The sequence below is a fragment of the Pteronotus mesoamericanus genome, unplaced genomic scaffold, assembly GCF_021234165.1.
Source record: "Pteronotus mesoamericanus isolate MK-2021 breed Mesoamerican mustached bat unplaced genomic scaffold, CSHL_Meso_final scaffold_476, whole genome shotgun sequence".
In the NCBI taxonomy this organism is placed as follows: Eukaryota; Metazoa; Chordata; class Mammalia; order Chiroptera; family Mormoopidae; genus Pteronotus; species Pteronotus mesoamericanus.
This window is the reverse complement of record NW_026555318.1, coordinates 1,090,198-1,102,439: the sequence shown is the minus strand read 5'-3', so window position 1 is coordinate 1,102,439 and position 12,242 is coordinate 1,090,198.

The following is a 12,242-nucleotide window of genomic DNA, read 5'->3' as shown; positions in this document are numbered from 1 at the left end:
GCCAAGGCCAGCACACCAGCGCTGTTTCATGAGGTTTGACCTCAGGAGGGCCTCCCTGGCACCCCAAGACTGTCTTGGGGAGGAGAGGGAGCCAATAGAGCCTGAGGTCGCCTGGGTGGGCCAAAGGCAGGCCTCACGTCAGCTGGTCACCCTCACATGGCACCACATGCAGTGAAGAGAACCCCTCCCCATGCCCTGCTCCAGCGCTCCCTGGGGCCCCAGGCCCCCAGAGGCCGGCCTGCTGCCTCCACCCTCCCTCCGGGCAGGGATGGCCCACCTTCCAGCACCGCATCTGAAGCACACTGAGGGGTGGGAGGACAAGCCATGAGGCACCACCCCCTCTTCAGTGTCTCTCCCTGAAGCCCACCTCCAAAGCCCCCCGACCTTTGCCTCGAGGCCCAGTTTGAAGGGGCAGCGAATGGGTCAGCCTTCCTTCCTCCCTTCAGAGCCCCCGAGGCCTCCGCGCCGTGCACCACCAATTGCCCCTCTCCAGCTTCCTCTTCCCTGCCACCAAGCCGCACGCCCGGTCTGGGCTTCGCACGTGCTCACGCAGCCACACTGGCCCTGTGAGACCCTCTGCGCCCTCTATCCTGCCTCCCCAGCCTCTCCCCTGAGGCCCGGGGCCTGCCCTGCCCTGTAATGATTTCCCTCCGGCTCAGAAGGGGGCCCCACCCTCCGCCTCCCAGAGCTGGGGGCCGAAGCCTTGCTGGGGCTCCTGGGAGCCCCTCCCAGTCAGGAGGGTCAGAAGCAAGGGTCCCCCAGTGGTCCTGTCACCAGGCGCTCCCTCCCTAGGGACGAGCAGACTCAGCCACCTCCCTCTGACTGGTTTCCAGCCAGAGGAGTCTGGGGTGGACCCAAGACATAGGATCCAGACACCTGCAGGCACCTCACCTCTCCAGGCAGAGCCACGTCAGAGCCCCAAGCCCTCCCCTCAAAGCCCCAGAGGCCAGGGTGCCCCAGGTGGGACCCGGGGCAGGAGCAGGGAGGGAGGACCGGAACCAGCGGGGATGGGTGGGAGGAAGCCTGGCAAGCGGACTGGACTGACAGACTCATGTGGAAACTCTCTGCTTCCCTGAGCTGACAGGACTGCCTTCCTCCGGCTGCCCTTCCTCCCTCTCCCTCCTTGGCCTGAGGGAGGCACGGGGGAGGCGAGAGGGTTGAGAGGGCGGCAGCTCAGGCTCCCCTTTCAGGCCTGAGGGCTCCCAGCTCCACCGGCCTCCCAGACCCCAGCCTCCCAGCGCCCTGGGGACGTCCCACCTGCCCATCTGTCCTTCACCCTCTGTGCCCTCCCAGGCTTAGGGCTCACTCTTCATCCTCGCTCATTGGCACTTGCTCTTCAACGCTCTCAAGAAATTTCCTCCAGGGCAGGTGTGGCCCAGGCTCCCCCAGAGAAAAGCTTTTGCTCCCCGCTCAGACTGGACACTCCCTCAAGGGAGCAGCTATGGCTAGCCCCCAGCCGGGGAGCTGGCTTGGGGTGGGGGTTGTGTCTCCGTGTGGAGACCCCGGGGATATTCTGAGCGTGGCCTGTCTCCTTCTTCCTTCAGGTAACACAGCTGGCAAGAAAGGGGTTCTCTTGGCTCCTGTCGTGGTGCTGACCCCCTAGCTCACCACACTGTGACCCTGGTGCCTGACAACAAGGCAGGAGAAGGGTGGGGCGGTGCTGGAGGATGACCTGGGGAAGGAGGAAGAGAGGAGAGAAGGCCAGGCAACAGGACCAGGGCAGGGAGGATTATGGGAGGGAGGACCAGGGCAGAGAGGACTATGGGAGGGAGGAGCAGTGGCAGGCAAGAGGAGGCAGAGGGGCCTTCACGCCCAGTGACCTCGTCTCAGAGGGCCTGCACTGGGAAGGGAGGTTGTCCATCCTCTCAAGGGCAAAACAGGAGGACAGGGCCGCAGCGCGCCTGTGCGGAGGCCCGGGCTCCATGGAACCCCCGCCAGCTCCTCCTGTCAAGTCCTGCCTCCTCCCCGAAGCTGCCCCAACCCACTGGCCAAGAGCAAGCTCCCTCCGCTGCACTTCACAGCCCCCTCGTCCCTGCAGTGCCTGCCTCAGGAGCCGTCCCTGGGGGCTTTTTGTTTCACGTTTCACCTGTGAAACACTTTCCCCGGCAAGCTTTGCTGGGGGAGAAACCACGGCCCCTCACCCTCACAACCCCTGGAGTCAGACCCACGTCACTGTGATGACACACATTCCCAGAGCCCACTCTAGCTCCAGTGAGCGCTAGCCACTCTCACTTGTGTTAGGGCTCCTGGAGGTGGATCCGCTCCCCTTCTAGGATTGCAACCCTTTACTTTATCTCTAGGCCACTGCAAGGTCTAACTCAGGGCTTTGCACACAGTAAGTGTGCAATCAATGCTTGCTGAATGGACGCAGGCAGGGAGAGCCCAAGGCTGGGTTTCATTCAGCGCCTGTTCACTGCATTCAGTGTGCGGCAGTCACTGGGCCGGGCTCGGAGAATTCGGCACTGAGTCAGCCAAGCCCTGCCCAGAGCGACCGGAGGCGGGTGAGCGAGAGGCAGACAAACAAGGCTTTGCAGCCGTGTTATTTGACCGGTGATAAAGGTATGTACACACACAAGCACCTGGGAGGGGCCGGAGGGAGCAGCTCATTCAGACCAGACCTCTGGAGACAGTTTCACAGGGAGGGACACCAAAGCTGGATTTTGAAGCCAGGGCAGGGCGCTGCCAGGCAGAAGAATCATCCAGGCGAGGGGGCGCGCCTGGTGTGTTTGGGCATCACCGGAACACTTGTGGGTGGACCAGTACTTCAGGGGAGGCGGTAGGAATGCTAAGGAAAGTAAGGGAATGACTCTGTTTGGCTACTATTAGTCAGGCACTGCTCTGTCCTAGGCTCTGGAGATGAGGCGACGAACAGGACGAACAACAGCTTGGCTCTCAGGGAGCAGACATTCTAGCGGGAGAGATGGGTGGTAATCACACCCGGGAATGATACAGGCTCCAGGGAGACATGAAGGGGAAGCTGGGTGCTAGGGGAGCAGGAAAGGAAGGCCTCTCCTAGGTAACATTTAAGCAGGCAACTGGGCCTGTCCGGAGTGACCCCGTTGGTTGGGCATCATACCCCGAAGCAAAAGGTCACGGGTTCAATTCCTGGTCAGGGCCCATGTCCAGGTTGCAGGTTTGGTCCCCAGTAAAGGCAGGTGCAAGAGGTGACTGATTGATGTTTCTCTCTCTCATCGAAGTTTCTCCTCCTCTCTTTCTCCTCTCCCTCCCCCCTCTCTAAAAATAAATTAATAAAATCATTAAAAATCTAAAAAAAAGGAGGGCAACTGAATTAAGGAAGTAACCAGCACGGGGAAGGGCATTCCAGGAGTACCAAGGGGTTGGACCAAGGTACTCCCTTTCTGACAACAGGAAGAAGGACCAGTGTGGCTGAGATGGGGTGAGCAAGGTCAGAGGGGGCAGGGCGGACCCCGCAGAGCGGTGCTCCTCATCCCTGATCGACAGAGCCGGGCCGGGCAATGCTGACGAGGGCCAGGGCATGGTACCTCCTGGCCACTTTTTGCTCGTTTTAATGCAGATTTCCCAGAGCCCTAAACAAGCTAATGGGCACTGTGACCCTCCAGTGAAGGGATGAAGTGCTACGTGCTTCCCAAACTTGTTCACCCATGGAGCTACTTCCAGGAGGAGCGGCTGGAGCGACGGTCCCCGGGAACCCACTTTGGGAATCTCTGGACCACTTCGTAGGGCCTTTAAGTGGGAGAAATAGCTAGTATGAAGGTTGGAAGCGGAGGCCGCCATGAAAGGCGTCCTGAAGAGTTCGACTTGATCCTGTAGCAGTAGAGAGTCCCCCAAGCATTACTGTGCTCTGTTTTGTTTTACTTTACAGGCATCTATTTAGAGATTTTAATTCTATAAAAGGGATATTAGCAATCTCATCAATGCCTCTGCTTCCCAATTAATAGTATCTCTTGGCGGGCCACCTCCTTTGTTTCAATCCATCATGACCAGAAGCTGTAACTGCTCCCCTCCTGTGGCTACCAACCACCTCTCCGGGCTCCAGCCTCCTTTGCTTTTAGAAACAGCGGCGGCAGAAACCTCCCTTAACAGACAGGTGAATTTTTGCACATAGCTCCTCGAGGGAAATATTAGCAATGGGATTACTGGGTTAAAGGGTAAATCCATGTTTTACTTTGGTAACTATTTCCAAATTTTCTTCCAGAGTAAAATGAAATGATATCTGGAGTTTGCTTTAGAATAACTTCCTTCATGAAAGGTGGTAGGGAGAGAAGAAGAAACAAGAACCGCAGAGTGTTACAATTATAAAAACTGGGTGACAGGCATACGGGAGTTCGTTTGGCTCTTCTCTCTACTTTTGTGTATACTTGAAATTTTCCACAGTAAAAAAAAGAAGAAAAAGAAAAAGTCTTCTTGAAAAGTTCTACAGATGTTCACTCCCACCAGCCATGAATGGGAACAACTGTCCCCTGCACAGCCGCCAGCATTGGGTCTCATCAAGGTTGGAGGGTTTGTCTCTTATTGTTTTCCAACTTTTGTCCTTTTGATCACTGAAAAAGACCTCTCCTTTTCAGTTGTTTTGGGTTTTGGTTCTCATATTTTTAATTATAAGTGAGCTTGAACATCTTTCCCTGTGCTTTTTGGTCCCTCCTTTTCCTTCTTCTTTCTTATGGACCAGTTGCTTGTCTATTCCTTACTTATTTTTTCTGCGGGGTCTTTTCCTTCCTGACTCGTAGGAGCTTCTAATAAATGTGGGAATGAGGCCCTCAGGCTCGTGGCTTGCGAGGGTGTTTTTCCCAGTGGCCACTGGTCTGCCATTGCACATAGTGTCTTTTTCCAAACAGATGATTTCATTGAGGTCATACGTGCTAATCTTTCCTTTTATGCCTCTGGGCACCAGACAGTTTTACAAGGGCTCCCTTTGGTGACGAGGTGAAAGCTGGATGGGGGGGCAGGACTGAAACAATGTCCTGGGAGAGGGGCCAGGGCGAGGGTGAGGGGTGGGAACGGGACGTCATAGCCAATGGGGAGCGGGGCCTGAGTCGAGGAGGCACCAGGGTGACTCGGCATTTTCAGTGTGGAGCACATGGGTGGGTGATGACGTCACCAGCTAAGACTGGAAGCCAGAGAGAAAAGCAAAATTCAGAGGAAAAGACTCCAGTGCTCTCAAAGCACTTAGCGCCCTGCGCGGTCACACCTAGCGTCACATCCCCTAGACATAAGCAGGGATCTTGCCTCCCTCTTCCCTGTGTCCCCAAAGTTTGAGGTAGCAAATGGTGCTCAGTAACTGTAGAGATGAATGAAAAATGAATGGCTTGAGTTGGAGGTGTCTCTGCCTGGGTGGGAATGTCAGGAGGTAGAAGGCGGCATTTACAGCTGAAGGGACGCTTTCCTCCATAATTCCACCCCCTCTGCCAAGGAGTCCGAGGCGTTGACCACACCTTGCCTGAGCTGGGCCTGGCATTGTCCACCAGCCCGCACCAGCCCGCTGGCAGAAGCCTTTGTGGCAGAGCGCGGCGTCTGGCCCTGAGAACTCCAGGGTCTCCCCGCTCCTGGGACGTGGCAGGCCAGGGACCTGCTGGACCCCAGGCCCAGAAGTCCTCCCCCTAGAGGCGAGTGAGGGAAGCAGAGAGGCAAGGAGGTCACAAGGAGAGTGGCCAAGGCAGAGCCCTAGGGCTAGAATGCTGAGGAACTTTCTAGAAAGGCTGACTGGCCCTGACAGATCCTAGCGGCCCAAAAGAGCACTTCCAGAGCAGGTCAGCTGGCCAGTCACATTTCTGGGGGTGGTTTTGAGGTCACTACCTGGAGAGGGAGGGTGGAGGCCTGACCAGGAGGAAGGAGAAGGGGAGGAAGAGGACCCTCTGGGACTCACACCTCACGGATCGTCTCTTTTCACCCCTGTGCTCATCAGTCCCCAAGGGTGAGGCCAGAATCCTTCCATCTGGACTGCAGGCCTCTGGGCTTTCGGAGAATGATGCAGTTAAATCCCAGCTCGCCAGCGCGTTGGCGGGAGCCTCAATTCTGTGCCGGGAGCGCCCTCTGCTGGTCACGCTGAGTATTGCGCCTCTGCTGTGCCAACCAGAGAGGTGCCGCGACGGCAGGGGACAAAGGGATTGAAGACAACCTCCACCTGAGCTTCCCACCGGCCCCTTCTCCTGACCAGGACCTGGCTTCTCCCCACCATCTTCATCCCCTTTCCCTTTAGTCCCATGACTCCCATAGCTCCAGGGACCCAGGCCATTGTGCACATTCCCTTGACTCCAGGCCCACAGACACAAAATTCCGTGCTGAAGCTGGCCGGGGCATTACGTCAGGCCTCGCCCCCGACCCCCCATTCTCCTTCTCAAAAAATTCCTGCCCTGTCTGGCACAAAGCCCTCCTCCCGCCCCCACCTTAGGTCATTCTGTTAGACCACTCCTTCCAAAGTCAACCATCTTCACCAGCTTTCCCAGCTCTAAATGTGAGTGCCACTGAGGCAGGGCACTCTCCCCTCCGTGGGGACTACCCACTTCCTGCTGTCACCTCCCTAGGGACAGGCTCGCCTTTCTTGGGCACCCCACACAGAGCATGGCACCCACTCAGTTCACAATAGATGCAGCATGTCTGTGTGCAAACATTTGTGGGTGCCCAGTGTGCACATCAGCGCCCTGGTGCGCCCTGTGCGTCTTGCACAGGGAGTGTGTCCACTTCAGCAGGGTCTCTCCAGGGTCTCAGCAGGGTCCCCAGGTGGGGCTTCTCACCCAGGCTGCTCACTGCCCAGAGCAGAGCAGGAAAAAACTGGCGTTCCCGCGCCCCCAGAGGGCAGCACTGAGCCGCTCGGGCCTGGCGGGTGACTTGGCCCAGGGAAGAGTCTGGTGTCTCACCAGATGCTGGAACCTGCAAGGGGTGGCGAGAAGAACTTCAGATCTACGAAAAGAAGCAAAGAAATAACACCCCAAAATCCAGGCTAGCGCTGACACTGCAGGGGGAGGGGTGGTGCGGGTGGGACCTTCGTCAGAGCTTTTAAAATTAGGTGGTAAGTTCATGGGTGTTTGTTGTATCTTAATTCTTAAATCCTACATATATGTTACAGATAGCATTCTGAATCCATTCGGTATTATTTTTTTTGTTTAATAAAGAACTGCCTCTAGGACAGAAAAGACCACTCGCCCCTCATCTGGGGCCCACTGAGCCTTGGCGCCCCCTGGGCCTCCCCAGGGCTCCTGGGGTGGGTTCCCTGGGTCTGACCGTAGCCTTGGGAAGGGGAAAGGCAAGCTGCTCCTACCGCCCCGGGCTCCCGCCAACCCCCCTCCAGAACAAGCCACACATTTACACACAGCGCACACGCACATTCACACGATCCCAGGCTCACAAATTCACACTCACAGATTCACGGCTACACACACACTCATTCAGACTCTTACACACTCACCCACCTTCACTGCGCACTCCAGGACTCCCGCATTCACACTCCCGAGTCTCACATAGTCACACCGGTGTCTGTCAGAGACTCAGCGAGCCGTAATCACAGACGTACCCACACTCACGCATGCTCATAGATTCCTACACACTAACGAACACATTCACACTCTCACACCCACAAATCAGCTCACACGCACCCTCACATAGACCACAGCCACTCACCGGCTCACACAGCCTCACACGCACAAACCCACGCCCACACTCACATTCACTCACACAGGCACACAGACGTGCCCAGCCTCACACGTGAATGCACACTCACACTTTCCCACACTCATACACACACCTGCACACACTTACACACTTGTGCACCTTCACACGCACACAGCCTCTCGCTACTCATACTTTACACACTCATCCACACTCAGAGCGGCCATTGCCGCTCACGTGCCAGCCCATTAACCGTGAGTCCTCGCAGCAGGAGGAAGAGCCTGCGCCTTCCTTGATCCCAAGGGAGATTTCTGGAATCTCCCCAAGGGACCCAGCCCCAAGGTAGAGGGGCGTTTATGCTCAGCCCAGGGGAAGCAAAAGCAGGGCCAGGGTCACGTGACAGCCCTGTCGGCCTCAGAGGAAGTCCCCAAACTTCCCGCATTCACTCATTAATTTATTCTGTCACTCCCTGACCTACAGGAGGCAGGGCCTGGGGACAGCACGGGGGACACTCGTCAGGTCTTCATCTTGGGGAGCTCTGTCTCCGAGGCAGACGCCTGGGCCTCACAAGCTGACCGGCCAGGGAGGGCTTCATGGACGCCGAGCACGCAGGGCTACGCGAGCTCCGAAGAGGGGCCCCGGACAGCGCAAGAGTAGGACGCCAGGGAAGGGGTCCGAGCAGGGAGCTGCGCACGACAGGGTCTCCGGCGGCCTAGGCAAAGGGCAGAGGCACCGGGGCCTGGCACCCTCCGCCTCGGCGGAGGCGCTGCGGACAGGGGAGTTGGCTGGGGAGGGAGAGCTGAGGTGGGAGCTGGGCCCAGAGAGGCCCTATTTGCCACTGCTGAGGACTCCGGCCTTTCTCTTGAAGGCCACAGGGCACCCTGATCAGCCGCGCAGAACAAAGGACAAAGCTGCTCTGCAGAGGCTGACAGCATGTATCTGGAAGCTCCAGGCCTGGCAGGCGCCCACAGCCCCTACCCCGGGAGAGGGCTGGCCCGAGCCCCCACCCACCGGCCCAGGCTGCAGCCAAGGGCTTCCCTAACCCGCCGGAGGGGTCCCCGTGACTGACTGAGGGTCTGTCTGTGCAGAGGGTCAGAAACAGACACACCGCACCGAGAACCCGGAATCTCCAGGAGGACTTGCCAGCTTCTCCCAAAAGCCTTCCCCAGATGGGCCGCTGGCCACAGCCCAGCAAGGAGCAAGGGGGTCTAGGGGTGCCCTACAGGAGGTAGGGGGGCTGGGAGGCTGGCAGGGCAGGGCTGGGGGCCGCTGGCGAGGGCACTGGGCCCTGGCTACCCGGCAAAGGCCCCTTCCTGGGTGAGGGAGGGTGGGGCTGCGCTGCCCGCATTCCAGCTGCGGCCACGCCCTTCCAGCCTGTTCTCACCTGTTCCCCTGATTTCCCAGGCTGACCTGGACCCAGGTCTCCGAGCCAACTCCCAGAATCCTTCACGGCTCAGAAACCAACGACAGGGCCCCTGGTCTGAGTGTCAAGACCACCTCCCCACAGCACACACACATGCTCCCACGGGGCAGCTGGGCTTTCAGGGGACCAGGGCACTTCCTTCCACTGCAGACAGCACCACCCCAGGACGAACTGCTGCCTTCTTGCCACAAGGCCCTGGGCAGGGGAGGGAGAAAAGCAGCCACAGTCCCTAGAGGGTCCATGGGAACGGGGTCACCCCAGAACAACAGCTCGAAGGTTCAGCCAAAAAAGGTTGGGAAGGGGGTGCCGAGGGGTCCCTGGCCCAGCCCAACACATCCCAGGCCGGTCCTGCCTGGCCGCTCAGGGGTGGGCCAGCCAGGGCCAGGGCCACGCCCACCCTGCTCCCTCTGTCCTGACGCAGGCTCCCCCCCCCCCCCACACCCGCCGCTCAGGTGCAGGGTCCCCATCCAGGCTCATCTCTCAGACTCCCCTCCCACAGCTCGAGTGCCACTGTTCCCAACTGTCCACGCGGGACAGAATTCCCACGCCCACCTTGAGCCCGAGTCCAGGCCTGTTTCTTCCCACCGAGGGAGGCCTGGGAAGCAACTTCTGCAGCCCAAGCTGCCCTGGGCCGCCCAGGAAACAGCTTGGCCCTGCCTGCTGCCGGGGCACAGTGGAGGGGGGCCAGCCCAGGCCCCACAGGCTGGGCTCAAAACTGCCGAGGCCACAGAGCAGGGTGCTGGCAGGGAGGGGGGCGGAGGGCAAAGACAGTGAGCAAAATACTACCTCCTGCTGCAGCACTCAGAGGAAAAGGGTGGACAGTGAGCAAGGTCCCCAAATTCCAGGCTTGAGGCCTGACTGGTAGAGGCTGATGGGGAGGCTCCAGGGCCGGGCCGGGCAGGGCCGGGGGTCTCCCAGCAGGGAAGCAGTGGGGTCCCAGCATGGCCCATCTGAGGTCCCAGAGCAATTCCTCAATCTCAAGGTCACATTTCAACCACCAGGGGCCTTGGCAGGTGGGAGCCTCCCGTCCTCCTTTTACAGGAGAGGAACCGAGGCCCAGGGAGAGGAAGCAGACCACAAGCAGGACTCGACAAGTGGTAGGGGCTGACCTTGACCAACCCAGCCCTTGATGTCAATGCCAAGAGCCGGGCCAAGGGTGCGGGGGAAGCAGGGCCAGGCTGAGTGCAATAACCCACAGAGTGGGTGTCCCCATGGGCACAGGGCCCCACACAAAAGCCTCGGTCCCAGGACCCCACTGGGCACCCAGAACTCCAAGTCGGTGAGGACGAAGGGGACAACAAAGAGAATGTACCCCCTCCTGCTCCCTGGCCTCCCTCAGCCCTCAGACCACCTTCCCTCGTCCGCCAACCAGCACTTGCTGAGTCACGAGCCAGACCAGGGCCCAAACCACAGGCTGCCTTAAGCGTCAGCCTCCGGCTCTCCAAGTGCAGAGACAATGCGGGGCATTAGCAGGGGGCGAGCAGGGGCACCCCAACTGCCCAGGCTACTGTAGGGACTGGGGCTCCAGCAGGCTGCCCCCCCAAGCCTGACCCCACCCAACAAGGACTTGCAAGGCAAGCAGTTCCCACACCCCGTTCCTGGCCGCTGCCAGACACATCCCTTACAAGGCCACGGCGCTGAGCTGGCTCAGGGCTGGCGGGGGCCTGGGCGGGGCACGAGACACCTGGCTTGGCCAAGCCCGGGCGCACCCTGCATGAGAGGAATGTGGATGCCGCCCGGGCTGGCCCTGCCAAAGCTGCCGCCCCCGTGGCTCCCGCCCAGCCCTGACTCAGCCTGGGTGGGCCGAGAAGCTGCAGCCTCAGCAGGACCCAGTCTCTCCCACCCTGCCTGCCCCACCCACCCCACCTGCCTCACTGGGGACTGAAGCCGGGGACAGGGCCTGACAGAGGGGCCAGGACACCGGGATGGCACCCCCGGGGCCCCCTGGGGGGAATGGCAGGGATGCTGTTGAACTTGACCCTCTGCTGCACTGCCTGGGGTTTGCTCACAGCCGATTCCCCCAAATGTCGGAAGAACTGGGTGCTCTAAACACAGCAACCTGGCCGGTGGTACCTGAGCCCTCAGCACAGACCTCGTCACTCCCCTGAGCCTCAGTGTTCTCTTCTGTAAAAAGGGCTGGTGACAGTTCCATCCCAAAGTGCAGGGCTGAGGGGGTGGGGAGTTTCTGCTGAGCCTGGAAGCATTTGACAAGCGGTGACAAATTAATCGTAGCTTTGACCAGGCCTGGTAACTTGGGAGCGGGTCCACCAGCTCCGGGAAGGTGCCCCCGCTCAGGGAGGAGAGGCAGGAAGACCCTCGGGTCCCCGTCTCTCAGAGCCACGGAAGCTTGGCCAAGCCTCAGAGGCCAAGCTGGCCCCGTGCTCCTGGCAGAGCTGAGGGCTCCTTCCATCGGCCCTCTGTGTCTGTCACCCAGTGTGGGTGTCCCAAACTCCCAGGACAGGGGCTGAGTCTCCCCACTCAGACTGGGAGCTCCCGGAAGGTGGGGGCTATGATTCTCCCGCAGACAGAGGGTTCCCCAGAGATGGAGCCCCCGCCTGCCTTTCTCCATTTCCCATAACCCTGAGCCCTGGACCACGGAAACCGAAGGCCGGTGCAGACAGTAAAACTGTCCTTCCCGTCCCCAGTGCCACCTCGCTTCTCAAGCCCTGACATCCCTCGATGCTGGAGCCCCGCATGGTGCCCCCGCCCTCTTGCCCTGCAAGTTGGGGAACTGCCCTTAACCCCTGCCCGAAAGGAGCCCTGCTGTCTTCAGCCAGGACAGAAGTGTCCCCTCGCACCCAGCCTTCCCCCCAACCCTTCACAGAGCCCTGCTTCTGTCCCCCAGTCCTGTCCCGTGATTCAGGCTAGAAGCAGGGGCCGGGGCTGGGGCCACGCTTTCGACGGTCACTGGGACGAGAGCCCTGGCCGCCGGAGCTCGGCCATGCAGGGACAGGGTCTCCAGGTCTGAGGGGCCCCGCTGGCGCCTCCCCCACCCGCAGCCAGGCTCCCCCACAGCGGGGCACACAGGCCCAGGCTGGGGTGCGGCGTTGGCAGGACAAACAGTCTCTAGTGCTGGGTGTTGTGCCTTCGTTGCCAAGGGGGAGGCCGGGGACTGGCTCCCAGCCATGTTTGGGCCCCGGGCTGAATGTGTGGGTGGGAGGAAAAGCAGGGGATTTGGGGTGTGGACGCTCACTTCCCACTCCCAGGCCCTGTGGGTAGGGAGGGCCCGCTGGGA